Source organism: Saccostrea cucullata, unplaced genomic scaffold (assembly GCF_032062105.1).
Source record: "Saccostrea cucullata isolate Sc308-1 unplaced genomic scaffold, CSIRO_AGI_Scuc_v1 ctg7313, whole genome shotgun sequence".
Lineage (NCBI taxonomy): Eukaryota > Metazoa > Mollusca > Bivalvia > Ostreida > Ostreidae > Saccostrea > Saccostrea cuccullata.
In genome coordinates this window covers 34298-46800 of record NW_026939402.1, presented here as the reverse complement: position 1 = coordinate 46800, position 12503 = coordinate 34298, and the positions used below count along the sequence as shown (strand labels likewise).

Below are 12503 nucleotides of genomic sequence, written 5' to 3'. Positions count from 1 at the left end.
GAGCCGCGCTAGAGACGCTTGCCGCTCACGCAACCATTTGTTTTGGTAATACTGGGCGTCGGATTTGTTAGATGCTGCCTGGTCCCTGAATTTTTTAACTTGGGTCTCCAAAGTTTCACTATGAATTTCAATAACGCTGGCAGATGAAAATGGCTTTTCATTCATTGTAGAATTTTCTTTACGATTTTTGCGGCTTGTCCGAAATTTTATTATTCTTTCTCTGGTCTCTGGTTTGCTTCCTCTTTGATTTCCTTGAAGTTCGCACTGTATATGTTTCGTCAGTGTGCGTTGCAACTGAGCGCGTCGGTACTGAAGAGACAGCACAAATGGTACGGGAATTCCTGGTTTTACACATCCTTGCATAGTGTCCTCTTCTCCCACATGATAAAGTCAGTGCGTTGCAGACGGTCCATCCGTGTCTTAATCCGCAGCGTCCACAGTGTTGCAAGGTGAAGCGCGGTTGGACTGGTCGCATCCATGCATGAACAAATGGAAACATGTCAATGATTAGGGGAATTCTGGTACGAAGGGTAGCGAACTCGCTTAGCTGTATGAGATTACTGGGATCTAACTACTACAAAGTATATGCAGTAGCCTTGGGTAAATTACCCTTAGGATTCTCCACCAAATATAACCGGTAGAAATACACAAGTCGGTGATTCGTTTGATTATTTATTAACGGTCCAAACTTGGTGTTTACTACACGATCGGTATGTCGGCGTGGACAGTGCAAGGTCCAGTTTCCAACTGAAGATCGTGTACAAAACAACCAATTTATAACAATAATGAAAGAACAATTATAATGAAGAGTTACTCAAGGCATTAATGCATAATTGACATAATTGGAAAATAATTAACAATCTAACTCAAGTACAGGTGGCATCAAATGTCTAGTGGTCAAGGTCTATAATTATGTTATTTTAAGCACTAGATCAGAGAATATAATTATCACTCAAAATATGTTCATTTCACACGGCCACACTTAAATAAAAACAAAAATTATTGTTTGCATTTGCCTCCCAACACACTAATAATGCACCCAGGCTAAACATTTACGTTCATTTTTGAGATATTTTTTTTTTAATTAACATGATTATGTTCTTCAACGTTTTTCCAAATTTTTGAGATATTTGAACTAGTTATTCTCTTCTTCTCATTGTTAAAAATCAACACGATCAATGACGAAAAATAATGTTGCTGAGCTTTATTCGATTCACCATGTTCACTGCTAAAGAAAATCCATCTACCGGTAGTTTGTTCATGTTGTTATGCTTCCAAAATCTATTAGATATTTAAGATGTATTAAAAAAAATAATAATAAAATTTGATAAGCATGAAAAGGCTATAGACATGAGAAGAGAAATCGTTAGCATGCCTTAGAAAAATATTAATCTTTACATGTGTAATATGACAAATAAAAAACATTTTCAGACACTGCACTTTCTGACAAACATAAATTAGAGTAATATAATTTTTCTAATGCAGTCACATCTTCCATCGCATTATGGGCCTCATATTCCTCTCCTAATAGACTGTGAACTAGTGTCTCTTGTTTGTAGTTAGGAAGCTGGACATCTTTCAATAATTTCTTGGAAATCTTTAGAATGTCTAAAAATCCAGTTACATTTTTACGAAATCTTTCAAGAAGATCACAATCTCCCAAATGGTGTCGCAAATTTGGTAGGTCAAAGTTTTGAATGTTATGCCCCACTTAAACTGGATGGTCAAAAGACTCTAAAGATATCAGAAACTTGGTAAGTTCTTCGGGTGGAGTAACTGCAGCCACTGCGTCTCCCTTATAGCAAAGGCTATTTCCATCAAAGGTCAAACAGGTTGCTTCAGATGCTTCCTTGCTGATGAATCGAGTCGGCAAAACATAAACTGAGAGCTTTTTTTCTTGGCACTTTGCTGCAATTTGGAGTATATCAGATGTTTGTCCTATAGTAAGAAACAAAATGTGTGATCTTATGATATTGGCATACTCAATGTAAGGATAACAAGAGGATTTTGATAATATATTGTATGATTAACAAACATCTATAAATTATACATGTACTGAAATTCAAAAAATAAACAAACCTTATCCTCCCGTTTCCAAATCAAAGAACACCAATGGACGTGTATGCAGATTGTCAACAGGGGCATCCAGTTCAATATCAGTTCAATATCATCTATGTCTATGTTCTCTTCAGCCTCTAAATAGATGTTTGGCTTATATGTATCTCCATGAAAAACAATTCATTTTTATTAAGATTGTATCATTATACATGTACGAGTAAATATATTAAAGATAATGAAACCGCTAAAAATTAGTCAATACTAAATACATGTACGTGCACATGTACCTTCAAGAACAGACTGCGATACATTCTTAGATTGCCTTTCAGCTTTTATTTCCAGTCTTCTTCTTTTGACGCTTGGCTGTGCATTTCTCAGGCGCTTTCTTTTCAGCTTATTAGCATCCTTGCGTCTCATGTGTCTCAAGGTATATTTACCGGGTGACAAAGAACAAGATTTATTCAGCTACAAATGAAAGTTACCAAATTACTAAACATTGAAACACATAACTACACATTTTATTGTGGGGAAACAATCATAATTATTGTGGAAGTTAAAAAGTAAATTCTTATCTTTAAGTTCCAATACATATCACTGGTTTAAAACTTGTTGATTTATATTTTCTTTATACTGTATATTAAAAAGAAACAAGGAAATTCAAAGAATTGTGGTCCCCCGCTTTCGGTTTCTTTGTGGATGAGATGTAATTTTTTATGACATATTGTGTCTAATATGAACATCCTATCATATGTCATTTATTTAGAAATTATCATTGAAGTTGATTTTTTTGGAAGGATGAAAAGCCTAACCTAATCCTGACCGTTAAAAAGTTATGGCCAAAGTAAAAAAAGTTTTTTTAAAAGTAGGTCAACTCCAAGGTCAAGATCAAAAGGTCAAATTTATTTTTATTCAATGAAAGGTTTTCTCACAAGGATTACATATGTGAAGTATGAAAGCCCTAGCCCTTACTGTTCAAAAGTTATGGTCAATGTTAAAGTTTTTTCATAAGTAGGTAAATATTTAAGGTCAAGGTCAAAAGGTCAAAGTTGTTGATATCCAATGAAAGGACTTACCACAAAGAATACATATATGAAATATAAAAGTCCTAGTATCAACCGTAAAAAGTTGTGACCAAAGTTAATTTTTTTTTAAAAAGTAGTTAAAACTCCTATGTCAAGGTCAAAGGGTCAAAGTTGTTGGTATCCAACGAAAGGTCTTCTCACAAGTATTACATATGTGAAGTACGAAAGCCTTTGTCCTCACCGTTCAAAAGATATGGTCAAGGTTAAAGTTTTTTCATAAGTATGTAAATCTCCAAGGTCAAGGTCAAAAGGTCAAGGTTGTTGGTATCCAATGAAATGTCTTGCCACAAGAAATACATATGTGAGATATAAAAGTCCTAGTATCTACTGTTAAAAAGTTGTGTCCAAGGTTAAAGTTTTTTAAAAGTAGTTAAAACTCTAGGGTCAAGGTCAAAGGGTCAAAGTTGTTGGTATCCAATGAAAGGTCTTCTCACAAGTATTACATATGTGAAGTACGAAAGCCTTAGTCCTCACCGTTCAAAAGATATGGTCAAGGTTAAAGTTTTTTAATAAGTACGTAAATCTCCAAGGTCAAGGTCAGAAGGTCAAGGTTGTTGGTATCCAATGAAAGGTCTTGCCACAAACAATATATATGTGAAATATGAAAGTCCTAGTACCTACTATTCAAAAGTAATGGCCAAAGTAAAAGTTTGGAATTTTTGTGTAAAAGTGGGTCAAACTCCAAGGTCAAGGTCAAAAGGTCAAATTTGGTGGTACCCAAAGAAAGGTCTTGTCACAAGGAATACACAAGTGAAATATGAAAGTCATAGTTCCACTAAATCAAAAGTTATGGGCAAGGTTAAAGTTTTTGTGATGGACAGACTGACAGACGGACAGACTAACAGACTGACGGACACACGAATGAGATTTAATGTCCCCTCGCTTTCGCGAAAGCGGGGGACAATAATGTTATTAATATCAGAGTCCTATTATTTTTTTGAAAGTAAAAATGAGATGTACACAACGAAAATGTAAACAGACATACTATATATACTCGCCAATAAGTCGGTTTGCCTTTAAATTTTACAGCAATTAAGCAAACGACAATGAAAAACTCACAATCTAACTAAGACATTTTCTTTCAACAAAATCAACAAAAAAAAAATTACAGTCAAAAATGTATAAAAACACCTTAAGACATTTTTTATGAAAAAAAAAATTAACAGCATGTAAGCAAATGACAATGAAAAACTCACAATCTAACTAAGACATTTTCTATCAATAAAAAAAATTAGTCAAATTACATTAAATACCTAAAGACATTTTTTTGTCAAAAAAACCCCAAAAAGTCCTCAAAAATATCGGAGAACATTTTTTGGTAAAAAAATCAATAAAAATGTTTGCAGACATTCTTATGTCAAAATGTCAAAAAGAGCAACAAAATTATGTTGTGACCTTTTAGCGCTGAAAACAACAGCAAATTACCTCTAAACAGTTCGGTAAAAAATATACAATAAAATACTTTCAAATCAAGAAAGACAACTCACTTAATCTCTACCCACTCTGGAATAAAACAACTGGATTTCTATGTATCAGACGGTTATTTAAAAACTGAATCTCAATGTTGTAAATAGATGATTACATAATCTCAATATTGTAAAGGTCAAATATTAAAAACAACTGAAATTTTAATGAATCAAAGGGTTATTTAAAAAACTGACTTTCAATTTGTAAAAAGATTATTAAAAACCGAATCTCAATGTAAAAATCAAACAATAAAACCACTATCATTTACATGTAGAGTTTTGCTTTCGTTAACAAGTCAGTGTATAAAGTATATAAGAGATAAAAGAAAAATGCATTTTCGATGCGAGTTCCGATTAAACATAAAAGTAATCCAAGTGTTCCTGATTTCTTATTTATAATTTCCATTATTTATACACTGAATTGACGACGGATTTTTTCCGTTATTTCCTGATCATGACAACGAGCACACGCCGGGTGTGACCGGTCGGCAGGGGATGCTCACTCCTCCATGGCACCTGATCCCACCTCTGATGTTTCGGAGGTCCGTTTTTGCTCTGCTCTTATTTTGTATGTTGTTTGATGGACGTTGAGATTGAATACTGTTCGTTATTTCCATATCCTTCTTATAAATGTCGCAGGAGTATGTTGTTTAGGCCATGCAAAATTAATTCCTTGGTTCTCAGGCCTTTTTTCAAGAAATATGATGAGGGAGGGAGGCATTTCTTTTTACTTTTTATTGCACCCAAAACATGATGAGGCAGCTTTTTACATTGTACAAAACCTCAAAAAATGATGAGGGAGGTGATTTGATGTTATTTTATTGATTTAGCAATAAAAAGGGTCAATGAGGCGCCCTTGGAAGAGATGAGGGAGGGCCTGAGAACCAAGAAATCAACTTTTTTTGGCCTTATTGATGACCATAATATCAAAAGCCATTGCATTATTAATTCAAATCTAAAGGTGATATATGAATTATATTAGTTCTACACTTTGAGATGCTCCCCTTTATTTAAAGCCCGCAGTCTGAAGTCTGTTGTCCACTGTACGCTATTTCGCAAATGTCCACCAGCACTTGTCGACGGAACAGAATGGACTTTACCGGACTAAATAATCATTGAAGAAATCCCAGCTTTACCAGCACTACCAACTTCCAGCATACAGGAGTTTTGATGCAAAGGAAGCAGATTTATTTGAAGAGAATGAGACATTTCCTTTATCAAGAGGTATTCAACAGTGTAAAATTTAAAATAGTTTTAAGTCAGACTTGTATATTTTGCGAGCATAATTCAGTCCATATTTTTATAGTCATAGTTTCAGAAGAAAAAAGGTGTGGTTTTAAACTGTCCTTCCTAATGGACTTCCTCCACCGGACAAGGTTGGCCTTCCGGACCTCTCCTTAAAGTTGGCTCTACAATCTGGAAAAAAAGTGCCCGAGTATTCAACCAAACCTTAAAAGAGTGCGAAATATTCTACACAACCAAATACCCAACTATAGCTGACTCCTCCTATTATCAAGCAATTGGGAAGATGATTGCAAAATACCCGGCGTTAGCATATGCTGATTGGACAAATCCATGGGTAAAACTTTAATGGTCCATTGTTTTTATACTTAAAACTCTGTAATTTTTTGACAAAACATTAATGACACAAGATGATCTGAAATTTATATTTACTTTTTTTGGTTTGCATACATCTGTTTAATATTGTTGAGATATATTTATTCAGTCATTGATTCTCTTTATTATAGAGTTTCTTCGTCTCCAAACTTGGCCAAAGTGCGCACGCAACGATGGAGAGAAAACAGAAAATCGGAGAGACCAGTGGATGATGCTGATCAGGAAATTGCTAAATCTAGTACACCAAAGTCAAAACAATTTCGGCTTGGATCCAAAGCTAGAGAAGCCAGTCGAGGAGTTATTCCCTCTGAGAACTGGGACAACCGCGTTATTGAAATTAATAAAGTGCCACGCCACAGCATGAAACGCCCGTCCAAAAAAAACAATGTATCTTAAACAGTTAAAAGTGCAGGAAAATCATGTCAACCTTGATTTTAAGATTTCAATGATTTTTACACACCTTAAAAAATTTGTTTATCCATCTCCTGTGGTGTAGGCATTAATTATAACAAGAGTCCCATGGGCCACATCGCTCACCTGAGAAACTTTGACCATTCCATTCTTTACCTGATTTCCCCCTTGTAATACATATCGTGACCCGACCCTACCCCACTCATCAAAATTAAGACAATTTGAAATCTACACTACCATAGGATGTTTTGATTCCCCAATGGCCATTGTAAAAATTAGATTCCCCATTGAGGCCCCGCCCTACCCCCGGGGGTCATAATTTGAACAATTTAGAATCTACACTACCCAAGGATGCTTCCATATAAGTTTCAGCTTTTCTGGCCCAGTGGTTCTTGAAAAGAAGATTTTCAAAGATTTTTTCCCATATATATTTCTATGTAAAACTTTGATTCCCCATTGTGTCCCCGCCCTACCCCCGGGGGTCATGATTTGAACAAACTTGAATCTACACTACCTGAGGATGCTTCCATATAAGTTTCAGCTTTCCTGGCACAGTGGTTCTTGAGAAGATTTTTAAAGAATTTTCCTATATATTTCTATGTAAAACTTTTGTCGGCCATTTTGGCCCCGCCCTACCCCTGGGGGTCATGATTTGAACAAACTTGAATCTACACTACCTGGGGATGCTTCCATAGAAGTTTCAGCTTTCCTGGCCCAGTGGTTCTTGAGAAGAAGATTTTTAAAACATGCCACCAAATTTTTTATTAATTCCCAATTATCTCCCCTTGAATGAAGGCGTGGCCCTTCATTTGAACAAACTTGAATCCCCTTTACCCAAGGATGCTTTGTGGCAAGTTTGGTTGAAATTGGCCCAACGGTTCTTGAGAAGAAGTCGAAATTGTGAAAAGTTTACAGACAGACAGACGGACTACAGACAAAATGTGATCAGAAAAGCTCACTTGAGCCTTCGGCTCAGGTGAGCTAACAAATATTGCATCATTCATAAATTCTATACCTTGCCAAATGCCTCTCATATTGAACAATATCAAATTACGGTAGTCTTCACAAATTAATCTATACCTAATTAATTTTGGAAATAAAAGGCTGGCCATCAAATATAAACTGACCAACAGTTCTTCTGTCTAATTCCCGAAGGATACAGATAATACCATGCTGTGAAGAAATGAAACATGAAGCAAGCCTTCCTACATTGAACACATTAATTAATCTTTAACTGGATGCCTGTCTACTCATTACTCCCAAAAGATTAAAGGATCTGCACTATCTACCATAAAACATTTTTAAAACATATAAAACATCAATGATTTTTTTTTTAGATTTAATGTCAGACAGTTAATTGTTAATATGCAATTCATATGGACATGCAGATTCCACCCCTACCCCTAATAAATAAATTTTTAAGTTCATAATATGTAATATTATGTAATTTATCAAAATAGTTTAATATGCAATATCAAATTAGTTTTAATTACTTCTCATCAAATTCATTTTGAAACTTCGGCTAGCCAACAAGAGCTATTTTTAATCCATCAGGCTTACCCATCTGGCCCAATACTCAAGGGATATAGATAGCACCGATGCTCTTACAGCTACTCCTCACACTAAACTCATTATTTTCTCTCTCTAATTTGACATGCAATTTTCTGTTATCAAATTCTTCTTGACCAGTGCTTGATAATTAGTCTCATGGGAGTGATGGAATTTCTCTAACATACATTATATTTGTTATAGATTGCTGTCAAGTATATGCTAAAAAAATAAGTATTTTCTTGATTTAACATTTGTTTAATAAGGTTAGTGCAATAGTTTTACATTTTTTTGAATACGTAAATAAATAGAAAAACATTTTTTTTAAATTCCACTTAAATTAAAGGTCACAGTGACCTTGAAATAGGTCGCGACACACCTTCTACCTGAGATGCATAAAGTGGCCAACTTTGATGATTCTAAGTCTAATAGTTTTCGAGTTATGGACCGGACAGGATTTTTCGATTTTTCCATATTTGGCTATAACTTTTTAATTATAGGTCAGAGCGACCTACTTTTTGTGCGCAACACACCTTCTACCCAAGATGTATCAGCTGACAGTTTGATAACTCTAGGCCTTATAGTATTAAAGTTATGAACCGGACACGAGAAAAGGTAACAGACGGACGGACGGACAGACAGACGGACACGAAGCCTATAACATAATACGTCCCGTCTTAAGACGGGCGTATAAAAAGGAATGGGAAGTGAAAAGATCTGTTGTGCATCTCCGCACCCTTCTGGGCCAGACAAGGCATGGGAGGGGGGAATGGATGACTACTCTAAAGGCTGGAAAAATTTCTCCAATTCTACAAAAGTTCCCTTGCTTTGAGGAAGGAGATTTTGTATGTACATAGTTATGTATCTCGTCATCTTGTTGATACTTGTATTTTAAAACATATTCTTTATAATAGGAAAACAGTTCAAATGTCATTTTAAGGGTATACGATCCTCAGTCAGGAAGAATAACTCTTTAATTTATAATTTAATTCAAAAAGTTTTAAAATAAAGCTTGAAATTGAATTTTTTTCATGCAACAATTATGTATGGGATTCGTTGGATTCGAACCCCAGGAATAAAAATCCAACGTATCATATTGCTATGAGACTTACGTGCTAACCACTCTGCTACATAGCTCATCTTTGATGATGGGCATTTCATTTTTGTGATATGACCCTTGACTTCATGGACTTAAAGTAATTCTCAGAAAGATGCAAATGTTATACCATAAAAATGTACACTAAAGGTAGAGTGGGTCTTCACTCCATATTTTTGTAAACCAAAAAATGTAAATTTAATTGCAAACTTTTATCTTTCAAAAAGATGGAGCTAAGACCAAGTCATATTAAAAAAAAATGTAAAAGTATGAGAAAATTGTTGTTTTTGTTCTTTTTAGAGTATGTATGCTCTTTCATAGGCAAATATTTTCTGTCTTAGTGGGACTTTTGTAAATTGTAGAGATTTTACATTTAGTATACTTTAAAGCTGAACACTTCTCATAAATAGGCACTGTCGTACAGGTATATAAACCGTTCGCTTTCGTTACACCCGATTGCACACTCGAAACTCGTGGCCGACATGTATTACTCCTATCGTGGTCTTAGATTTTTTGCGTTTATTTCTTGTTTTTATGTGCATTTTCTGTTTGTAAATAATGTATTGATCTGCATTTTCCATGATACCTTTGTCCTGTTTCGGAAAAAATGCGTAAAATTTGATAATTTCATCGATATTGAGTAGCACGCTTTGTAAGATGTACGTCTACACTCGTCGGATCTCTACAGTGAAATACATTGAACTGACTAGCGATCTGCTCCTTATATACGAGTTCTAGGGAGAGCGTTGAACAACGGGAAATATGGCGGACTATGCCTATTTACGAGTAGTGTTCAGCTTTAAATAGTATTCGATGAAATATGAATCAAAATTCGGAGAATCCCCCATCTTCTTTGAATACAAACAATCTGAGGATGAGTCTAACTTTATAATGATTAATAAATGCTTGTCATACCTTTTCCAATACTCTTCTTTTTTCAGATATCCCCGTTTGACTATTTTCTTGTTTTGGAGGGGGGGGAGACCAGAAAGTTTGTTCCTCATATTTGGACAGAATTTTCCAGAACTCTCACATCGGTACTAGATATGAAGACAGGTCGTGTCATCGTTGTATCCTCTGATGACACCATTTCAAGGAAGAGGGGTGAAATCTTCAAGGTGCCTTCATGATCAAGATCATGGATTAATTAAATTGAAAATAAAACAAAAGGAAGAGAAAAAGTAAACACATGCACATAGATGAAAATCTCTATTAAAAATTCTGAATATTTATTCAGCTATTTTCTATTGATTTTTAGAGAAGTGTGATTTTTTTTACAGGAAGTCTACAAGATTTAAACTGCTTTGAAAGCATAATCTGAAAACATTCACTGTGCTGACGCCCCGAACATATTGTAGAGTTATGCACGTGTGGCATCGCCATATTTTGTGAATATAAGTTTGATTGAATTCGAATTCACATAATGAATAATTTCTCTGTTGTATCTTCCTCTACTTTGATATCTTTGTGTTCTATTGGTAATTTGTTTGTAATGTGTGCATTATAGTTTTTTCAAGCACATTACTACTTTGATATCAATGTGAGAGTTAAAAAAAAAATTAATGCCACATCCAGGCCAATTAGTTTGATTAGACTTTCCAAGAAACACGAAAAGACACCTGCAAAAATGCTCTTACTGGCTTAGAACAGAACCTCATGTAAATAAAATTAATGAATCAAAAATAAACTCCTCCCACAGCTATGTCATTACTACATGTTTACAAATCGAGCACGCAACCTCATTACGCATGTTTTATTAATATTTATTAGAAAACAGGTCAGTGTGCTTCAGATGCTTGAAACAATTAAGAGTTATCGTTCGTACAGTAGCAAGAACGACAACTCTAAAACGAGAATAGAGCATTACATGTGAATACAACATATTAAATTTTAAATAAATTTACACAATTTAATTAAAATCCAGGTTTTAAAAATCAGTATTGTTTTTTTTTTTTTTTTTTCACCAACTTTACACAAAATAAAAAATTAAAAGACCCAAATGAAAGCAAATTTTGCGATTAATGTATAACTGATAGATATACTAGTATTAGAATAAAAATACTTTACTTTAATTTACTTTAATGCAATTTGCTTTTATATTTTTTTTTATCTACCTATTGATGATGCACTGCCTTTATCTACTAATGTATCTTTCATGCTTCTCGGGGGGCCTTGTTTAGAAATAAAATATTGTTTAATTTTCTATAAAAGAGACATGTCAAACTGTTTTCTGCGATCGCCCGTTGCGCGCAACAACGAAGTGAACAAGAATGCATATGACAGGTATCATGCAGATGCCCGCTCCTGCTGGTTCTTCAAGGAAATACAACTGTACACTTATCGATGATAGCAATTAAACAAATTTATAATACCCCTTTATTAATCACAAAGATTGGGACTGATAGCCTTTGAAACAATCTGTTGGTCACATGGGTCGATGCTGATGAGGCACTCAAGTCAGTGTTTTGAATGCATTCAACGGATACCAACGGATGCAAATGAACGAAGCCAGAGAAATCATAAGCGAAATTTTGAATGAAGACGTGATGTCAACATTAGCCTCAAGGCTAGTTAGTCAAAGAACGACGACAACAGTCGCTTCAACAACGACAGCATCGTCATCTCAAACGTCGCTGGCAACCGATGCACAGAGCTCGACAAATCAGCCAACTTTTCGAAAATTTGCCTTTCACAAAAGCAATTCTCTCAGAAACCTTCAACAATAAGGTATTTATCTAGTTTTGGTTAATACTACTTAAAATTAAAAACTTTACATTGATATAAAGAAAGTAGCTACTTTATGATATTCACTATTTGATAATAAGCATTCATTTACGGCCAAGAAAACATTTTACGGGATTGTTTCACAAACAACACCAAACATTAAATACCGGGTACATAAATAGAAAATAACCCATAGAAAACACCTTGATTCCTTCAATTTTACTTTCACATTATTTGTAGTATGACATGAGTGATTATAAATGCATTGCCTCTTCCAAGAGGTCTGTGAATAAAGCATAACAGCACATACTGTATGCGGAGAGGTTTTCGCCCCGTTTTCTCCCTCTTTCCCCTACCCTTATTTGGATGAATTATAAATAGGCCTACGAAGTAACTATAGCAAAGCCTATCATCTCTCTCTCTCTCTCTTGTCTCATTTAGGACAGTGATTATAAATCACAAGTGTTCTATAAATTTCTAAAAAGATTTCCTCACTTTTAA

The 12503-nt window shown here is 34.7% G+C and overlaps 1 pseudogene; it reads left to right on the top strand.

Annotated features, from left to right (window-relative positions):
* The first annotated feature begins 497 nt into the window (after positions 1–497).
* Positions 498–10408, top strand: LOC134253004 (uncharacterized; annotated as a pseudogene).
* Positions 10409–12503: the final 2095 nt, after the last annotated feature.